Consider the following 12,212-nt stretch of genomic DNA (forward strand, 5'->3'; position numbering starts at 1 on the left):
TGAAGAAGTATTAACTGCCTCCACCTCTACCACTTCAACAGGACACCCCACTCAGAGAGCAATCCCAATGAAAAATCTGGCTCCCCTACCTCTCACCAACCCTCACTGAACCTCTTAAAAAACGTATTAAAACCTCATCTGTAGCCCCGGCATTTTGTTTACCCTCTCCTAGCATCATTTGGAAGGAAAAAAAAAAAAATCAATCAACAACAATACAAAATTTCAAAACCCAAAGAATTCTTTACAGCTCTCATCATCTTTTACCACTGAAATAAATGAAAATACTGACCATTTCCTTATTCTGAAACTTTTTCTTGCTTCCATTTTCTACCTCCAACTACCTTTTCTCAGCTGTCATTTACGTTCCTTTTCTTCTGCCCATTCTTTAAATTCTACCCTGTCCCTCTTCTTTTTCTACTTTTCTCTGATTTCCTCATTAGCTCACGTGGCGGTAACTTTTTTTCTTGTTTTTGGTATGCTGATGATACTGTTAGTTCTACGTTTTCTCCCTAATTCCATATAGCTACTCGTGTTATGTTTTCCTTTCTATTCAGTATTAAGTGTCTGACAATGTGCTAGGAACTATGTATAATGTTATGGTGAGGAATAATAGGTAGTCTTTACCTTTGATAGGCTTACAGCAGTAGAAAAAATGGACAAATAAGTAATTATAAAACAGTATAGTGCTTGGTAAAAAATAATGGTATGCAAAGGATGTTGTGAGAATACATAGGACAACTCTGCTACATGTGTCCCATGGCCATCTCAAAATCAATGTCACATGTCCAAAGTAAATTCCCATCACATAAGCATATTCTTCCTCATTGGTTCCCTATCCTGGTTAACAACCACTGATCCAAGACAGAGATGTCAAAAAAAAGTTCTCGTTTTCTCATTCTCTCTTGGAACTCTAATGGATTTTAGTTCCAAAACATACCCCAATCCTATTCCTTCCTTGCCATCCTTCATGTCACTGACTTGTGAGTACTTCATGCTCTTTCAACTTAACTGCAACATAAGTCTCCCTTTCTAGACTCTCTCTAGGCATTGATTATCAAGGTCCCACAGCTAACATCTAAATTTTAGATCTGATCATATATCCCATTCCTTCCTCAAAACCTCTGACTACTCTTGACTGAAAATGGAATAAAATCCAAACTGTCTATATCATTAGTCTTCAAATATGGAGACAATCCATCATTCTAGTCTTAAATATGGAGACAATCTATCATTCTAGTCTTATCTCCTTCTATCAAACCACACCAGAAAATCACCAAATATGTCATGCATTTTTATGCTTTCAAGCCTCTGTTCATGCTGTTGGCTAATCTAGGAATGTCTTAATTTCTCCAGGTAGTCCTTCTCCCTCACCAGCAATCTTATGATACAATCAAAGATTCATATTCTATCTCCCCATTTCCTTCTGCAATATTCATTATTTTGCTCTAGGGCTCCTAAGGCTTTTGTTTATTTGCTTTTTAATTCTATCACAGAACTATAGCATTTATCACACAGTAAAATAATGTTATACTTCTTTCCTACTCCACTATATTGGTTGGTCATTCATTCCAGAAATAATTATAACGTATAAACCACTACGGTAAATGCTGGGCATACAATGAGCTCACACAGTCCCTGTGAACTATCTGTGTACAGGGATGTTAGATTTTATTCATATTATTTTTATATCCTTGCTTACTGGCAGCACTCAATAAATCTAGTTGAACAATACTCTTTAATCAGTGTTTAAGTGGTATGGTCTAAGTAACGTGAGGAGGACAAATGACTAATATGCTATACTACATGCTGTGACTTGGGGAAGTGGATATGGATGACAACTGGAATGAAGAGACTCAAAAAGAACTACTCTTGAGTGTGCCTGGCTGACTCTTCATCAAATTTCCAACTGTCAAGCCCAAAGGCAGTTAACATTGAGCCAGAAAACATACCTCAGATTCCTTTTGGACCAAAACACTCTCTTATCACTTCCCTCTCAATACCCATAATTTTTGTTGTTCAACCAGTGAGCAAATGAGTACAACTTTGGGAAATCTTAAGGGGAATACTTAAATCATCTCGCTAAATATAAAGAGACAATACTACTTATTAGTTACTATGGACAATTAAATGTCCAATATGGTACTAAAAAGCTTTACACGCATTGTTTCTAATGTTCACACAAACTTTGCCAGAAAGACATTAACTTCGTATGACAAACAGAGGCTTAGACTGATTCAATAACCTGCCTAGGTTCATAGATAAAACTGTGGATCTTGATCCAAATCCAGGTATCTAGGTGCTTCTGTCCTTTTCTGGAATGCATCTCTCCTCTTAACTCTATTCTCTCCCGATTCTAATTCATCTTCTATGTAGCTACCAATTTTATCCTTCTAAAACACAGACCTGATAAGATTGCTGTCTGTTCAGAAAAAAACAAAAAGGAAGAAAAAGAATCAAGTCTCAAAGAGGCTATAACAGGTCAATCCTCTGGGTTTGTAGCCCTTTAAAATTAAAGTGGACAAAGAAGTTCTTTTTTTTTTAATCACACTATATTAATCTCAATTTTTTCTTTTTTCCTTGGCTCCAGAGTTTGTTTTCCTGCATTGGTTTTCACATGAATTTCTCATAGCCTAGCCCTGGGAAGGGTGGGACAAATCTAACAAAACTCAATGGAAAATCATCCCTTCTTTATAAAAGTAAATTCCTTTCCACCACTACTAATTGCTAAACAATAGATGTGTCTTTGTTGAAGTCTGACTCTGAATTTGAGGGCTGTTTCTTTGAATTATTTTTAGTGAGCTAAGAGAACCATATTAATTTAAGCCTTCTGAATAATTCCAGCTTATCTTAAAAAACCAAAAAAAGAAAATAAAACAATCATCTTGGGCCTACAGCACTTAAAAGCAAGAAAAACCGGCTTATCTAAAAGTCATCACTAGGCAAATTTTAATTTGCAATGCCTGTGACAATTCACTTCTTTAAACTATGAAGTGGCTCTTTTAGTTCAATTCCAGATAAACTAAAAAAGGATAATTTAATTATAGGAATACAGAAATTAGTAAGACAAAAGGATTTAAGTTTTTTAATTTTTTAAAAAATTTTACAGTTTTAATCTTTTTAAAGTTGTGGTTAAATATACATAACTTTACCGTTTTAGCCATTTTTAAGTGTACAATTTTGTGGCATTAAATACATCACACTTACGTGCAACTATCACCATCATCCATCCATTTTTTGAACTTTTTCATCTTTCCCAACTGAAAGTCTATATCCATTAAACACCAACTCCCATTCTCCCAGGCAACCAACACACACTATTCTCTGTCTCTATGAATTTGACTACTCTAGGTACCTCAAAAAAGTAGCGGAATCACACATTTGTTCTTTTGTGGTTGACTTATTTCATTTGGCATAATGTCTTCAAAGTTCATCTACATTATAACATGTGTCCGAATTTCCTTTCTCTCTCAGGCTGAATAACATTCCATGGAATATACTACATTTTTGGGGTGCCTGGGTGGCTCAGTCGGTTGAGTGTCCGACTTTGGCTCACGTCATGATCCTGTGGCTTGTGGGCTCAAGCCCTTTTTCAGGTTCTGTGCTGACAACTCAAAGCCTGGAGCCTGCTTCAGATTCTGTTTCCCTCTCTCTATGCTCCTTCCCAACTTGCACTCTGTCTCTCTCTCGCTCTCAAAAATAAGTAACATTTAAAAAAAATTATAAATATGCTACATTTTGTTTATCCATTCATTGGCCAATACAAGTTTTTAAAGCCTAATTATGACATTATAGGATCTTTAGAATAAAACTCACAAAATCAATACAGTAAAGGGCCTAAGGAAGACAACCAATGTTTTCAGTTATTTCTCACTTTGTCATGAGTAATGAAGCTTTATTAAAGTTAATAGTCTGGTACGATATAAAAAAAACCAGAACTCCTCCTTGACATGACTCAAATAATGTTGTAGCTGCAGTTTTCTGATATGTGAAATGAGAGTACTGAACCTATTCTTTTATGAATGAGAGTAACCAGGAAAGTAGCCAGGCCAGGTGTTGTCCAGTCCTAATCCATGATGTAAGCATAAGCAGTTCCATTTCTGCAAATACAGAAACTAAGTCTTGGAGTATTCAGTAGCTTACTTTCAGTCATATACTAAGTAAGTGCAAGATCTGGGATATTACTGATTCCAAGTTCACACTCACTCCCCTATATCTTGATACCTCTAATGAAAGGTACAAGAGATAAGAAGATGAAATGTACACAAAATAATTCATTTAACTGAGTTGATTATTTGAATGCAATACTGTTGACACCTAAAAATACAATAAATAAACCATGTTGCTGGGGGTGGGGGGGCACATCCGACTTTGGCTCAGGTCATGATCTCTCACGGTTGGTGAGTTCCAGCCCTGCATCGGGCTCTGGGCTGACAGCGCAGAGCCTGGAGCCTGTTTCAGATTCTGTCTCCCCCTCTCTCTCTCTGTCCCTTGCCGCTCACACTGTCTCTCTCTCTCCCTCAAAAATAAATAAACATTAAAAAACAAAAACAAAACACACACACACACACACACACACACACACACACACCAACCCATATAGGTGATTTCCCCATGTTCCTGTGGATATTTTAGGAGACAGCACTTCAATTTTTTCCAGAACTCTAGGTAAAAGGACTTTATGCCACTTCAACACAGTAACTCTGAACTAAATATTTAAATTATTTGGATGCCATTTCCACAACAGAAACCTAACTCTGGGAACACAAGAAAAGTAGCTTAATGCTAACGTACTACTCATTCACAAAGTCAGATTGTATGTCTGACCTTTCTAATACACATTTGAAAAAAAAAAAGTTTCCTCATTTTTTTCTTTCTCTGGAAATTTCTAAAGCATAATATAATTTACATTAGTGTTTTATAAGTCTAAAAATATGAACATTTTTAAAATTTTTATTTATTTTGAAAGAGAGATGGAGAGCAGGGGAGGGGCAGAGAGAGACAGAGACAGACTCCCAAGCAGGCTGGGCATTGTCAGCACAAAGGCTGATGTGGGGCTTGAACTCACAGCCTGTGAGATCATGACCTGAGACAAAATCAAGAGTTGGATGCTTAACCACCTGAGCCACCCAGGTGCCCCTAAAAATATGAATATTTTAAAGCAATGCAGGACTGCCCAAAGACTTTCCCTTATTTTAGGAAATTAGTCAATATAGTTCCTTCTCATCCACAGTGAAGATCTATTCCATTTAGAATGGCAACCTGTCTACACTTAAATCTTAAATGTTTATTTTATTCAATTGTCCTTAAATTATGTAAGTTTAATGCCAAGCAAGCAAATTAATTGATAGAGCCTAAGATAAATGCAGTAAATACAGTTTCTCTTTTCTGTAACTTCTTTTTGATTTTCAGGGAAATGTGTGTAGACAAAACACAAATGTTTGGCACAGACATACATGTTTTCTGCACCTTCTGACACAAGGTGGCCCTGGTCCATAGTTATACAAGGGTGGTGGGACATTCAACAAGTGTGTTGTACAGAGCAACCAATAAACATTCAGTGCACACCTTCATTCATAGCATCAGAATCAGCACTGTGTAAGATTTAAAATTTCACAAATAAGTCTTAAGAATACCTTCTTATTTTGGTATCTAATTTATGTTAATAAAAAATAGGTATCAAAAAATTCACAAATATTAAGTTCCACAGGTGTTTTTAAATCTGAAAAGATTGTTTCTCATACCCAACAGCAAAAAATAATTAAAAATAAAATTTGTTCCTACTAGGAAACAATTTTTCTAAAAGAAATATTAGGTTTTGCAATTAGACAGATTTCTGATTTTTCTTCAATTCACAAAGAATTCAACAGGTAGCTACAACAAGGATATAACCATTTCTCTCCTGCAGATATATCAGAGGTCTATTTATAGAAAATCGTGTGTCACAGCAAAAGAGATTTACATGACATGTTCCTACTCTTACATTGCCAAAATCCGTTTATCAGCATACTTCAAGGGTATAAAAGAGTTTATTACCTCTATACTAAAAATATTAAAATGATTAACTTGTGGCTCTTCCCAGTATTATACAAATGCCCAACATTTAATCCAATTTAGCCTTGCATGCTGTCTCTTAATACCCTTGATATTTAAAATATATTCCCAAAGGAAGAGTTTGCCAATCAGTTCCTTTTTCTGATACAAAGGCCATCTTCTAAAAAAGGGAAATAAGATTATAACCAAAGGTTGTTGGTTATAATTACCAAAATGTACAAATAAGGGAATAGAAAAACAAATTTTAATAACAGTCAAATTAAAACTTTACAGTTAATAACATTGTTGTTAAAGTTATCATAGACACTAATTTGCTAATGTACCTAAGTAAATGACAGACTTTAGTATGGAGAAGAATTTATTCCCAAAAAGATGAATAGATCCCAAGAAGCACTGATTTATAATATAAAAGTGAATGCAACCTTAACTAGAGATATGTAACAATCATGCATGAACTCTTGAGAGATATGGACCTCCAAATCTGGCAGCACAGCCATACAATTAAGAAGATACACTTCCTACTTTACAGCCAAGGTCAAACAGACTTTAAGGTCAGGTATAAACTTAAAAATAAGGGCTTTATTTTTACTATTTGGTGATCCACGGAAAAGGGGATCTGGGGGGAAAGGTCAGGCCTGATAAAACTCTACTATGCTGGAAAGAACAATCTTCAAAAGAGTCTCACTGATTACTTCAAAGATTAGGGTTACTTTGGAAAGGGAGAAACTTCCAGGCTAAATTCTATAAACTAAAGTGGTCATGACTTGCAAACTGCCATATTGGCCAGTCTGTACAGGAAGAGAAACAAGGCTGTTAGGGTCAACAAAAGTGGTTATAAGTTTAAATATCTATCCAGTAGTGTTTTGACTTAAAAGTTTTCTAAAGAATCAAGATCTTTCAGAACAACACAGAATAGGAGGTGAGGGATTAGGGATGGACCAGGTAACCAATTTATGCAAAAAAGAAAGCTGTTTAATTGATGTACTGTTTTTTCATTGATACCCAGGGATGTTGAGTCCTTGGCCTTGGATTTTCTTTCTTTGTAATCTAAATCTATAGAAAACCAATAAAACAAGGCAGTTGCATACAAAGCACCCAAATGTCATGCCAAACTCTGCTTTATGCATGTTGGTTAAATTAACGATTCTTTGATATTTGAGTTCTACCTCTGTGAAAGATTATTTAAAAGTTCATTTATTCCATATGCTTGAGAAGTATAATCATACCTAATTATACTGAAAACTACAAAGATATTACAGGCATGTATATGAACTATATATGAACTTCACACACTAGTGTCCAAAAGACAGTCAACAGTAGTGCTGATTTAAACAAATTATTTTCTGAATTCTGTACTCAAAGGTCACTTGTGAAAACAATCACTGGGAAATGATGAGACCTTCAAAGCAGGCTATGTATTAGCTGGAAACATGCTCAATAACAGACAATGACTTCTTTTTTAAAAAAAAAAAATTGTAATATTTATTTTTGAGTGAGTGAGAGAGAGCGCGCACGAGTGAGCAGGGGAGGGGCAGAGAGAGAAGGAGACACAGAATCTGAAGCAGGTTCCAGGCTCTGAGCTGTCAGCACAGAGTCTGATGCAGGGCTCGAACCAACGAATCATGAGATCATGATCTGAGCCAAAGTCAGACGCTTAACTGACTAAGCCACCCAGGCACTGCCCCAACAATGACTTCTTTAAAAGAGTTTGGGCCGTGAAATTTAACTGGATATACACTCAATAAAAGAAAATTACTTCTTTAAAGAATCTGGGCTGTAAAGTTGAGATATATTTGTGGAAATGAGGTTTCTTCATGTACATAATGTGCAAAATACACATCTTTCAATATGCAATATGAAAGAGAGGGGTTCCATCCCCGCGTAGGGCTCTGTGCTGACAGCTCAGTGCCTGGAGCCTGCTTTGGATTCTGTGTCTCCCTCTCTCTGTGCCCTTCCTTGCTTGCGCTCTTTCAAAAATAAACGTTAAAAAAAATTGTTTTTTAAATAAAAGATAGGAAACAGGTGTCTTCACTTTTACAGTATCCCACTAAACAACCACTTAACCCAGAGTAAGCATGTGTGACCTGCTAATAAAACACTATACAGGGTGCCTGGATGGCTCAGTTGGCTAAGCGTCTGACTCGATTTTGGCTCAGGTCATGATCTTAGAGTTCATGGGATAGAGCCCCATATAGGGCTCTGTGCTGACAGTGAAGAGCCTGCTTAGGATTCTTTCTCCCTCTCTCTCTGCCTCTCCCTTGCTAGCACATACGTGCACGCTCTTTCTCTCTCTCTCAAAATAAAAAACATTAAAAAAACCCACAACATTATGCCAATGAGACCAATAAGCATATAGTTGGTAGGTTAACTATCCAAACAAATATATAACTTAACACCAATGACATAAGTTAATCAACAGTATGCTGAGTTATAAAACTGCAACAGTGAAAAGTGTGCCGCAACATAGCAGTTTAGTTTTAATTACGAATTTAATTTGTATTTAAGTTCCATGTGAATTTTAAATGTTACCAGTAAATACAAATCAATCATGGATTCAAATCTTATTAATGCAATCTAAGGTCTATAAAAGAAAATCATAAAGAACTCTTTCCCATATTCATTTTCAGTTTTTTAAAGGAAACTCCACCTAAAAGCCTTCAGTATATGTTAAAATAGCACCCTATACACACTTGAATTAAAGCCAACAGGTCCTTCATTTAAAAAGTTCAATGTCTACTTCCTTGGTATCTAAGTTTTTCAACTTTTCAAACATCAGTTTGTGACAAACAGTGCAATTCATCCTCCATTGTTTTCCTCTTTTTAAATAAAGCAGCTGGAAACAAACTCATACTCCACTATTCCGGTCACATGTAAGTGAACACAGGTGTTTATTTGAATGAAAATATCAAATGAATGGTGAAATCCTGTCCCTGACAGTTTTTTTTCTAATAAAAACGACAAAAGCCACAAGATCTCAAATTCAAGTTGGAACATGATTTCAAACTAACGGAGCACTAGTAGCATGACACTTTGAACAGTCTCTTAAGACTCTTGCTTCTATGATAAAGGAATCCCCCAGTAACCCTCAGTACGGAGATGCCGTAAAAACAGGTGCAAACGATAACAGTCGGAATGCCAAAAGAGTAGGGACCAAAGTACTACGAGGCAATGGACAGCGAATACTTGGAAGTCTAGGGTTCTCCTCTGGTTCACCCTCTAAAACCCTGAAGGTTGCTAAGAATCAAAGACACAGCAATGAGGTATTGAGAACAGATACTTAAAGTACATGGGGAGAGTTAGACACTTTAACTGCAAGTGGGTAAAACGAGACCAGTACGAGTTGGCAGGCCAACGCTAAAAGAAAGCAAGTCTTTCAGATTCGGCGCAGCCCAGGAAGCTAGCCTGAGGCCCAAGCCAGCCGAAGTCACAAATACAGGCCCAGCTGGTAATGAGGAGAAACTGAGGCGTAGGGAGTAGTCAGATTCCCAAACAGGACCTGGCCCAAAACATTCAAGTCAAGAGACAATCCAGCTTTGCCCGGGGGCCAGAAGAACCGCTGCAAGCGCAGGACTCGGCAGACAAGACACCCACCCAGACAGGGGGAACCGGTTTGGGCAGGGGCTGCGGGAGCGTTCTCGCCTGCGCATGCGCCCTCTCCCCCGCCACAGCTCCCCCTCCCCCCAATCACGGCACCCTCAGAACCCGGCTCGTCGAGGGAGGTGAGCGCAATCTGCCCAGCCCAGCCCCGCGGAATGAGAACACAGCTTGGCTCTCCGCAGGGGCTGTCAGAGAATCCCCCGGGGCTTGGTGGATAGGAGGGTGCGAGGACGAGGAGGGGAAACGTCGGCCCTACCCGACCCGCTGTCTCCTCCTCCGCCGCCCGCCGTTCGCCGTCCCGGAGGCTCCGCCGCCTGGACCTCCCTAGCCGCCCTGCCCCCTCCCTCCCCACCCCCTACTCACGTGAGAACAGCTTCTTCCGCCCTCCGCCCCGCCTCCTGCCCCGTTTCATAGGCCCGCGGTTAAACAGAGTAGCCCCATTGGCCCAACAACAGGCGGCGAGGGCGTACTTCCTTTCCTCGAAGCCCCACCTGGGCTTTTACTCTGTTATGGGAGTCTGCGCCTGCGCTGTCAGTAATATTGAAGCTGAACTTAGAGCTGTGATGTATCTGGGCTTGGACTGGCAGTGGCTATGTGCCTATGTGAACTACCTCAAGGACTGGAAACAGCATGGCAGGGGAATCAAGCTAGGTAGCACCTGTTGCAGTGCTTTTGCCTTTTAGGCAAAAGGGGGTACACCCGCAAAGAGCAAGGAATCCCCTGCTCACCTTTCACGTTCATGTACTATTTCAAAAGCAGTCCTTGACAGTGTTACTTGACTGACCTCACCTGGCCTTTATTGAAGGCGCGCAATGTGCGAGATATTGATAGGTCTTTTTATGGTTATCTCATTTGACTTTACCACAAACCCACGAGAATGTTACGATTTTTCTCATTTTATAAAGGAGTCCGGCCTGAGTAATACTTCAGTCTAAAAGGCAAAATTTTTGACTCAAGTCCAAGGGCTACTGGCTGCAACACTGCTGCCTTGAGGTACTTGAGACACAGGGAAGAGGTCAACAATAAACAAGATTGTTTTAGAGTATTAGACTCAAAGATGGGGCTAGGATTTTATTTTAAAATTACTCAAAAGTGGGAAGCCTGGCTGGTGCAGTCCATAGACTATGCGACCCTTAATCTCAGGGTTATGAGTTCAAACCCCACGTTGAGTGTAGAAGATACTTAAAAATAAAATCTTAAAAAATAAAAATTCAAAAGTGATATATAAAGCAAAAGGAACAGAATGAGATTTAAAGCTTCTGTCCTGAATGAATTTACAATGTAGTTGGTAACAAAAACAGTGGCTCCTAAAGGTGTTACTTAAGTCATGATAGTTTACAAACTAATTCTACAGCCTATCCTTCCCTCTTCCCCTTACTTTATTCAAATAGCCTATGCTCTTTTCCTGGTGAATGAGTCATGTAATGTTTTCCTGTGGATAATGTACCCAAATCAACCAGAGAAAAAGCAAAAACGTGCTCTGTCGTAGTCCTTCCTCTTTGTGACTTGTCTATTACAATAGACTTGGCTGCAGTCCCACGGGAAAATAGCTTTGTTCCTTTTCTCCTTATACAGTTATATAATAATACACACCCATTTTAAAGTAGTATCAAATAATAGATGTAGTGTTTGGAAATCCCCTGAAATCCTGACACACTTTTAATATTTTGGTGGCAATACCTTCATGTACTCTGATTCATATGTATACCCCAAATATATATGTAAATCTTAACAAAATTTTTAATTAAAATTTTATTGTAGGTTCAGTACAGTGTGCCTTGGAGTAAAATAGAAAATAGAGACAAACTACAATAAAAAATAAAACATAACATTCCCACCAAGGTTAATACTGTAATGCATATCCTTTGATACCAACATATTGTTTTTGAAAAAATGAGATCACAGTTTAGCAATCTGCTTTATTCAATTAACAATATCCATCTTACCATTTCAGTAAATTTTCCTCTCATCTAATTCCTAGATCACATTTGATTTTTTATCAACTTAAAAATATTTTTACAGTTGGCTTTCCCAAATCAGTAATATCATTTCCATAAGTTTTCCTCTCATCTATTATCTACGATAATCAAATATTCTGTTGACTGAAATATATATTTTTTTATTTTTTTTTTTTAAATTTTAACGTTTATTTATTTTTGAAAGACAGAGAGACACAGAGCGTGAATGGAGAGGCACAGAGAGGGAGACACAGAATCCAAAGCAATCTCCAGGCTCTGAGCTGACAGCACAGAGCCTGACATGGGGCTCGAACCCACAAACTGTGAGATCATAACCTGAGCCGAAGCCAGATGCTTAACCAACTGAGCCACCCAGGTGACCCTGAAATATATTTTTTAAAGCTGGTTTTCCCAAATCAGTATCCAATCCAGGGCCACATACTGCATCTGGTTGTTCTATCCCTCAAGTATTTTTTACTCAAGCACTTAAGAAAAATATTAAGATACTGGCTTACTCAAGAATCAGGCCACTTTAAGTGCAAAATTTCCCACCCTCTAGATCTGAATGGTTGTTTCCACAAGAGATCATTGCGTTTGTTCCTCTAG

General features: G+C 38.1%; 1 protein-coding gene across 2 annotated transcripts in view; it reads right to left on the minus strand.

The window, feature by feature from the left end:
- The window catches only part of RABGAP1 (RAB GTPase activating protein 1), a 171,342-nt gene extending 161,363 nt beyond the window's left edge, over positions 1-9,979 (minus strand). Inside the window, exon 1 of one of the 2 annotated variants that reach the window (XM_047829198.1) lies at positions 9,905-9,979. The gene's annotated coding sequence lies outside the window, so the exon portion shown is untranslated. The remainder of the gene's footprint in view (positions 1-9,904) is intronic. The other variant, XM_047829199.1, reaches the window with a different exon arrangement.
- Positions 9,980-12,212: the final 2,233 nt, after the last annotated feature.

This window comes from Prionailurus viverrinus, chromosome D4, assembly GCF_022837055.1.
Source record: "Prionailurus viverrinus isolate Anna chromosome D4, UM_Priviv_1.0, whole genome shotgun sequence".
NCBI lineage: Eukaryota > Metazoa > Chordata > Mammalia > Carnivora > Felidae > Prionailurus > Prionailurus viverrinus.